The sequence below is a fragment of the Chlorocebus sabaeus genome, chromosome 11 (genome assembly GCF_047675955.1).
Source record: "Chlorocebus sabaeus isolate Y175 chromosome 11, mChlSab1.0.hap1, whole genome shotgun sequence".
NCBI classification, from domain to species: Eukaryota; Metazoa; Chordata; class Mammalia; order Primates; family Cercopithecidae; genus Chlorocebus; species Chlorocebus sabaeus.
In genome coordinates, this window is record NC_132914.1 from 91848335 (window position 1) to 91856856 (window position 8522).

The following is an 8522-nucleotide window of genomic DNA, read 5'->3' on the forward strand; positions in this document are numbered from 1 at the left end:
TCACGCCATTCTCCTGCCTCAGCCTCCCGAGTAGCTGGGACTACAGGCGCCTGCCACCTCGCCCGGCTAGATTTTTGTATTTTTTAGTAGAGACGGGGTTTCACCGGGTTAGCCAGGATGGTCTTGATCTCCTGACCTCGTGATCCGCCCGTCTCGGCCTCCCAAAGTGCTGGGATTACAGGCTTGAGCCACCGCGCCCGGCCTATTGCCACAGAATAATGAATAGACATTTTCAGTTCGGCAGCAGGTGGCAAGAAATGGAGATTAACGTAAAGCTACAATTTATATGATGAGGAGAGATGTGGTCAGCAGTGAAGAGAGGGAAAAAAATTTAATGGATGCAAATAGTCTGGTCAAGAAGACAGAGCCAGGAGCATGATAAGTGGAAAATTTTTGTACAGAGTCAGACTTGACAAGGCAAGGAGATAAACCCAAAACAACAGGATGGAGGCCACAGGAACAAGCTCTGAAAATCCTGGAGTGTTTGTGATTCAAAGGTGGTGAGAAGCTCAAAGAGAAGCTAAGTGACTTCAAGGATCAGCATAGCCAGTAACTTCAGCAGCAAGGACTCACATGACTCAGAGCAGGAAGAGGTTGGGACTCTGGGAGATGGCACTTACTGGATAAATAGTACTTACATTTGGCCGGGTGCCGTGGCTCATGCCTGTAATCCCAGCACTTTGGGAGGCCGAGGTGGGCAGATCACGAGGTCAGGAGATCGAGACCATCCTGGCTAACATGGTGAATCACTGTCTCTACTAAAAATACAAAAAATTAGCTGGGCGCAGTGGCGGGCGCCTGTAGTCCCAGCTACTTGGGAGGCTGAGGCAGGAGAATGGCGTGAACCCGGGAGGCAGAGCTTCCAGTGAGCCGAGATTGTGCCACCGCACTCCAGCCTGGGTGACAGAGCGAGAGTCTGTCTCAAAAAAAAAAAAAAAAAATTGTACTTACATTTTATAACTCTCTTTAACTCCCTCCAAAGCTCCTCTAGAAGAATGAAGAAAAACTGGGGATGGTGGCGCATGCCTGTTGTCCCAGCTACTTGGGAGGCTGAGGCGGGAGGATCACTTGAGCCCAGGAGTTCTGGGCAGTAGTGTGCTATGCCGATCTGGTGTCTGCACTAACTTCAGCATCAATATGGTGACCTCCCAGGAATGGAAGGGAGACCAGCAGGTTGCCTAAGGAGGGGTGAACCAGCCCAGGTCAGCAATGGAGCAAATCAAAACTCCTGTGCTGATCAGTAGTGGGATCATGCCTGTGAACAGCCTGGGTAACATAGCCAGGTCCCATCTCTAAAAAAGAAAAGAATTTTAATTTATTTTTTTTTTTAAATGAAGATAAGCTCCCAGGGATGTGGAATAGTGATGAGAAATCACTGTTGACAAGGTCCCAGGAGACCCCCAAGTTGCAATTCTCATGGTCATTTCCAGTCTTCACCTTCCTTGGTGATCTCTCTTCCTGAAACATTCTCTGCCCTAGGCCTCTGGGACACCCCCTTTCATAGTTCTGATCCTAAGGAACTGGCCCCTCATCCTCAATCTCTTATACTGGATCTCCTTTACTTTCCTGGCTTCTGAGCACCAGAGGGTCCCAGAGCTTCATCCTCAGGCTCTTTTTGTCTAGATTTGCACTCAGGTACTGGGAGGAGTCTCATCCAGATTCAGAGCTTGAAATACCTTTTATGAGCCGATGGTACCCGGTTTTGTATCTCAAGTCCTAACCTCTCTCTTCTCCCTTAAATTCTAGAATCATAGATCTACTGTCCATTCTATATCTCCACCTGGATGACTAATCATCGTTCCAAACTTCACAGTTCAGAAGTGAGTTTTACCCTTCTCTCATCCCACCACTGAACTCTACTGTGCTTGCATTTCTGGCCATTTCTGTAAATTACTATGCCAGTCTAACAGCTGTCAGGCCAACCTCTTCGGATCAACCTCGTCTGTACTCTTTCTCATACCTAACATCCAATCCATTAGCAAATTTGGTCAGCGTTGCCTGAAAAATATATCTTGACTCTGAAATGTGTCTCTTCACTGCCACCATTACCACCCTAGTCTGGGCTACTCTCATTTCTCAACTGGACTATAATCATGATCTTTTAATTGGTCTTTGTGCTTTCACCTTTGTGGTCACCTCCAGTCTCTTCCCACAGAGCAGCCAGAGTTATCCCTCTGAAGTGTGAGTAAAGTCTCATTACTCCTCAGCTCAAAACCCTCTGTGTTAGTTAGGGCTCTCCAGAGAGACAGAGCAATGGGATATATATATATATATATATATGTAGATACATGAGAGGGGACTTATGAGGAGAATTGGCTCATGTTATTATAGAGGCTAAGTTCCACTACAGACGGTCTGCAAGCTGGAGGCCCTGGGTTGCCAGCAGTGTGACTCAGTCCAAGTCTAAAAGCCTCAGAACTAGGGAAGACAATGGTGTAATTCTCAGTCCAAGGCTGAAGGCCTGAGAACCTGGAATGGCTGCTGATGTACGTGCTGGAATATCCTAAGACCAGAGAGTCTGGGGTTCTGATGTCCAAAGGCAGGAGGAGAGTGTATCCAGCTCCAGGAGAGAGAATGAGAGACAAATTCACTTTTCCTAGGACTGTGTTCTATCTGGTCCTTCAGCCAGTTGGATGGTGCCCACCCACATTGAGGGCAGATCCTCCCGATTTAGTCCACTGAGACTCACATGCCAATCTGCTCTAGAAACATCCTCAAAGACACACCCCAAAACAATGTGTGGCCAGTTCTCTAGGTATTCCTTTTTTTTTTTTTTTTTTTTTTTTTTTTTTTTGAGACGGAGTCTGGCTCAGTCGCCCAGGCTGGAGTGCAGTGGCGCGATCTCGGCTCACTGCAAGCTCCGCCTCCCGGGTTCACGCCATTCTCCTGCCTCAGCCTCCCGGGTAGCCGGGACTACAGGCGCCCGCCACCTCGCCCGGCTAATTTTTTGCATGTTTAGTAGAGACGGGGTTTCACCGTGTTCGCCAGGATGGTCTCGATCTCCTGACCTCGTGATCCGCCCGCCTCGGCCTCCCAAAGTGCTGGGATTACAGGCGTGAGCCACCGCGCCCTGCCGGTATTCCTTAATCTAGTCAAGTTGACACTCTAAATTAACCATCACACCCTCCAATAAAAGTCTGACACATTTTATCACATGGTTGATACCTTGAAGACATTAACCTTAAAAATTAAGTGAAATAAGCCAGACATCAAAGGATACATAGTATATGAGTCCACTTGCGTGAAGTACCTAGAATAGTCAAACTTACAGAGGCTGAAAGTAACATAGTATTTACCAGGGGCTGCCTGGAGGGGAGAATGGGAGTTATTGTTGAATTGGTACAAAGTTTCATTTTGGGAAGATGAAAAAGTTCTGGAGATGGATAGTGGTTATAGTTGCATAACAATGTGCTTAATGGCACTAAACTGAACACTGTATACTTAAAATAATTAAAATGGTAAATTTGGTCAGGCATGGTGGTTCACGCCTGTAATCCCAGCACTTCGGGAGGCCGAGGAAGGCGGATCACCAGGTCAAGAGATTGAGACCATCCTGGCCAACATAGTGAAACCCCGTCTCTACTAAAAATACAAAAATTAGCTGGGCGTGGTGCTCTGTGCCTGTAGTCCCAGCTACTTAGGAGGCTGAGGTAGGAGAATGGCTTGAACCTGGGAGGCAGAGGTTGCAGTGAGCCGAGACTGCGCCACTGCACTCCAGCCTGGTGACAGAGCAAGACTCTGTCTCAAAAAAAAAAAAAAAAAGAAAAGAAAAGGCTGGGCGCGGTGGCTCACGCCTGTAATCCCAGCACTTTGGGAGGCCCAGGCGGGCGGATCATAAGGTCAGGAGATCGAGACCACGGTGAAACCCCGTCTCTACTAAAAATACAAAAAAAAATTAGCTGGGCGCGGTGGCAGGCGCCTGTAGTCCCAGCTACTCGGGAGGCTGAGGCAGGAGAATGGCGTGAACCCAGGAGGCGGAGCTTGCAGTGAGCCGAGATCGCGCCACTGCACTCCAGCTTGGGGGACAGAGCGAGACTCCGTTTCAAAAAAAAAAAAAAAAAAAAAAAAAGAAAGAAAAGAAAAAGAAAAAAAGAAAAAAAAGGGAAATTTAAAGTTATATATATAGTATCAAATTTTAAAAACAAACAAAAAAATCTCTAATGGCTTTCTATCTCACTCAGGGTCAGATCCAAAGTCCTCACCAAGGCCTTTTAGGCCCTGCATCCTTGGACCTCTACCACCCCTCAACCTCCTCTCCCACCACTCTCTACCCCTACCATACCACTCTGCTGCAGCCACACTGACGTTGCAATTCCCCAAACAAGTCAAGGACATGCCTGCTCAAACATGCCTAGCACTGTCCTGCCTTAGGCCTTTGCATTGGCTGTTCTTTCTGCCTGAAGTATTCTTCCCCCTAAAAGTCTGCATGGTTATTTCTTTCACTTTATTTAGTTCTCTATGCAAAAGTCACTGTTAGAGCAGTCATTCCATAGCTAACATAGCACCTCATACCACCTCCATTGTTCACAGTCCCTTACCCAGCTTTTTGCTTTAAATCACTTCTCACAGACTGACTCTTTCCCATTCATTCAGTTATTGTCACATTCTCCCCATTAGAATGTAAGTTCTCTGAGAACAAGGATGTTGTTTGTTCCACTGATAGATCCTAGTTTCCTAGAACAATAGCTAGCATACAGTAAGCACTCAATAAGTATTTTTCTTGAATGAATACATGAATGAATGATTATTCTCAGCAAGGGCCAAAAGATAGTACCTGTAATAGTCTGTTCTTGTGTTGCTATAAATACCTGAGGCTGGGCAATTTATGAAGAAAAGAGGTTTAGTTCTGCAGGATGTACAGGAAGTATGGTGCCAGCATCTGCTCAGCTTCCAGTGAGGCCTCAAGGAGTTTTTACTCATGGCAGAAGGCAAAGAAGGAGCAGGCACATCACATAGCAAGAGAGGGAGCAAGAGAGGTGGCGGGTGATAGGAGATGCCAAGCTCTTTAAACAATCAGTTCTCACGTCAACTACCAGAGAGAGAACTCGCTCGTTATCATGGGGATGGCACCAAACCATCCATGAGGGATCAGCCCCCATGATCCAATACCTCCTACCAGGCCCCACTTTCAACACTGGGGATTACATTTCAGCATAAGATCTGGAAGGGACAAGCATCCAAGCCATATCAGTAACCCAAATGACTGTTTAGATAACTGCCTAATTTCTGGATAAGTAAAAATAATTATCTTGGAAGAGGCATGCTGAACCCAGTTGCTCGTGTATTTTGTTTTGGGTGTTTTTGTTTGTTTGTTTGTTTGTTTTTTTACTAATTCTTAAAAACATGTTCATTACAAAAACACAGCTAACACCAAGAAGTAAAGAAAAAATAAAGGACACTCAATTCCACAATTACTACTATAGATATTAGAAGGTTTTATTCAAGTTTTTAAATGTATATTCATTCTTCTTAGCCTGAGGAGAAGCAGAGCAGAAGCAGGCAAGGATTACGGCATTGATACTTCATTGGGGAAGTGCAAGCACAGGGTTGAAAGGAGAAGAGAAAAGACCAGGTGACACAAGGAAAAATGCAAACATAATTGTGGGATGTTGATTTTCAACCCTACTTCAGAACCGGGAAGAAAAGGATGGGAATAAGGGAAATAAAAATGTCACAAAACTCACTTCTTTTATTGAAATTCAGCTCTTTTTCTTGAATCAACATTCTCTAGTCAATGGTGACAATTGTGCTAGCTTTTTCCTTGTTGCTTTTATGGTGGAGAGAATTTTTGGAGATCCTTACTCTTCCATTTTCTCTGACATAACTCACACAGTTTTACACATTAATTATTTTATTACACATGAGCATTTTCCATATCCTTAAGTATTCTCCAAAAAGATAGAGGTTAATGGATGTATAATAAATTGTTGGTATTTATTTAATCCTTCTTTTATACTGAACTTTTAGATTATCTTCTAGTTTTCTCCTTATAGATAATACCTTGATACACATTCTTGGACCATATCTTGGATTACTTTCTTGTGCTAAATTGATAGCAATGGAACTACTTATTGAATTAAAGAGTATGAACATTTTTAAGCTGTCTGAGTTAGGTAGTATTAGAAAGTTCGGTTGATTACAGAGATCTACCAAAAAACAACAAAAAAGTCAGCTGCAAGTAATAGGAAAACTAACAACTAGGATTTATTACTTACATAACCAAGATATATGAAGGAAGATAGGGAGATGTAACCAAGAAATTAGGCTCTTTTCATTTTTTTGCTCCAACATCCTCAGAATGTTGACTTTTCATCCAGTTACTTATTTGCCTCATGGCAGCAAATGTCTCCCAGCATCACACTGTCACACAAAATTCAGGAAGGCAGGGTATATGAAGCCCGGAGAGTGAGAGAAGCTCTTTACATGCCACTCTTTAGGAAAGAAAATGTTTACCAGAAACCCCCACAGCAGAATTCCCCTTAGGGCTTATTTCCAAGTACTGAGTCTTGTGGTTATCATTAACTGCTGGGTAGGCTAGGGAAACAAGTATCTAGTCTTTTCCACATTCAATAGTGAAATTAGACAAGGTTTGATATAGGTGTTGAACTGCAACTGTATTAGATAGCAAAAGCCACAACAGTGCTGTGTAACAAACCATCCCAGAGCTTAGGTGTAAAAAACAATAAGCATTTATTTCATGTTCACAGTTTGGATTAATTGAAGCCTGTCTGATCTGTGTTGGGTTTGGCTAGCTTTGTGGGAGGGCTCTGGTCTGTTCTATGTGTTATCATTATTGGGTTTAAAAAAATTTTTTTAATGTTTACAATTTAATAAATCTCTGCATTGCAGACATACATGGCTGTTTGGTAGTATTCAGAAACATCACAGTAATGGCAGTTTTTTCAATTGGTGTGTAGTCCTCAATAATTATATATAAAATTGCTGTCAAATCAGTAAGACTGCATTTATGCATCCATCATTTTAAGACTGCATTTATGCATCCATCCTCCTTCCATCACAAGGCCCAATTCACTCGCATTTACCTCAATGACAGTACCTTTGGTAATAACACCCAAAGTTGTATACAGTGGGGACGAGGGGTTCTTCTTTACACCAAGTATTGGTAGGCAAAAGGTGGCTTTCAGTTCAGGATGTGTTACATGGGCTTTCTTGAAACGCAAGCCCATTGCCCTGATGAATCTTTCATATTTAGGTGGTTTTCGTGTAAAGCCATCTCCAACAAAGCAGACTTTAGTAACCATTCTCTTTCATGCTGCTTTCTCTTTCCTGTTCGAATAACTTTTAATACTTCTGTTTCTCCCTGGGCACGTACTTTAGGCAGAGGGACTTCCCATTTTCCCGCCTTCTCTTTTCGTTTCTGTTTAATCCTATTGGACAGTACTTTAGCTCAAGATTGCCCCTCTCTGTCCAGCAGATAGGCAGGTACTGCTCCCTGTGGAGTCTTTTCATCATTCTTCTGTTCAGTGTTTCTCTTTTCATGCATCTTGATCATCTTGTTCATTTGTATTTTCTCAGCATGATGCTGTTTATGGTAAAGCTTAGCCTTCAGACCAAACATTGTCTTTGCCTTCTTTGAACGTTCATGAGCCTCTCGACTTTCCTTCTCTTTTTCTCATGGTAATCCAAACGGTATCCACAGTGTTTACAGTGTAATTCAATATATTCGTTCTGTGGCATGGTGATGGCCACAGAGCCGCCAGGAGCAGCCCCTGGGGTGCGAAAACGCTTTCAATTTTCGTGTCTCAGAGACCCACGAGCCCACGTCGCGCAGGCCGGGACAAGAAAGCATTATTGGTTTTGTTTCTACTTTTTATTTTAAAACAAAATGTACATAAATAAAACAGCTGGGTGTGGTGGCTCACATCTGTAATCCTACCTACTTGGGAGGCTGAGGCAGGAGAATCGCTTGAACCCTGGAGGTGGAGGTTGCTGTGAGCCCAGACAGCACCACTGCACTCCAGCCTGGGTGACAGAACAAGACTCTGTCTCAAAAAGAAAAGGAAAAAAAGAAAAGAAAAAAGAAAAAGAAAGAGAGACAGAGAGAGACAGTGTCTCCCTCTGTTGCCCAGGCTGGACTGCAGGAACACAATCACAGCTCACTATAACCTCAGACTCATAGGCTCATGTGATCCTCTCCCCTTAGCCTCCCAAGTAGCTGGGACTACACACAGGTAGGTGCACACCACTATATCCAGTTATTTTTATTTTTTTATAGAGATGGGGTCTCCCTATGCTGCCCAGGCTGGTCTCAAACTCTGAGCTCAAGCAATCCTCCCAACTCAGCCTTCCAAAGAATTAAGATTACAGGTGTGAGCCACCACACCTAGCCTCCCTCATCTGCCAGTGATTACCCATAGTATAGTATATACAGGAAAGTCAGGATAATGCCCAATTCCTTTTCTTTATCCATTTTTTGAAATAATGAATTGTTATCTTTCAAAGGAAACCAATTGTTTTATTACTATGAATTCACAAAAGTAAATATATTCGATGTGTTTCAG

The 8522-nt window shown here is 43.7% G+C and overlaps 1 pseudogene; it reads right to left on the reverse strand.

Moving 5' to 3' along the window:
• Window positions 1-6965: 6965 nt before the first annotated feature.
• On the reverse strand, window positions 6966-7698 carry LOC103238879 (ribosome biogenesis protein NSA2 homolog pseudogene; annotated as a pseudogene).
• Window positions 7699-8522: the final 824 nt, after the last annotated feature.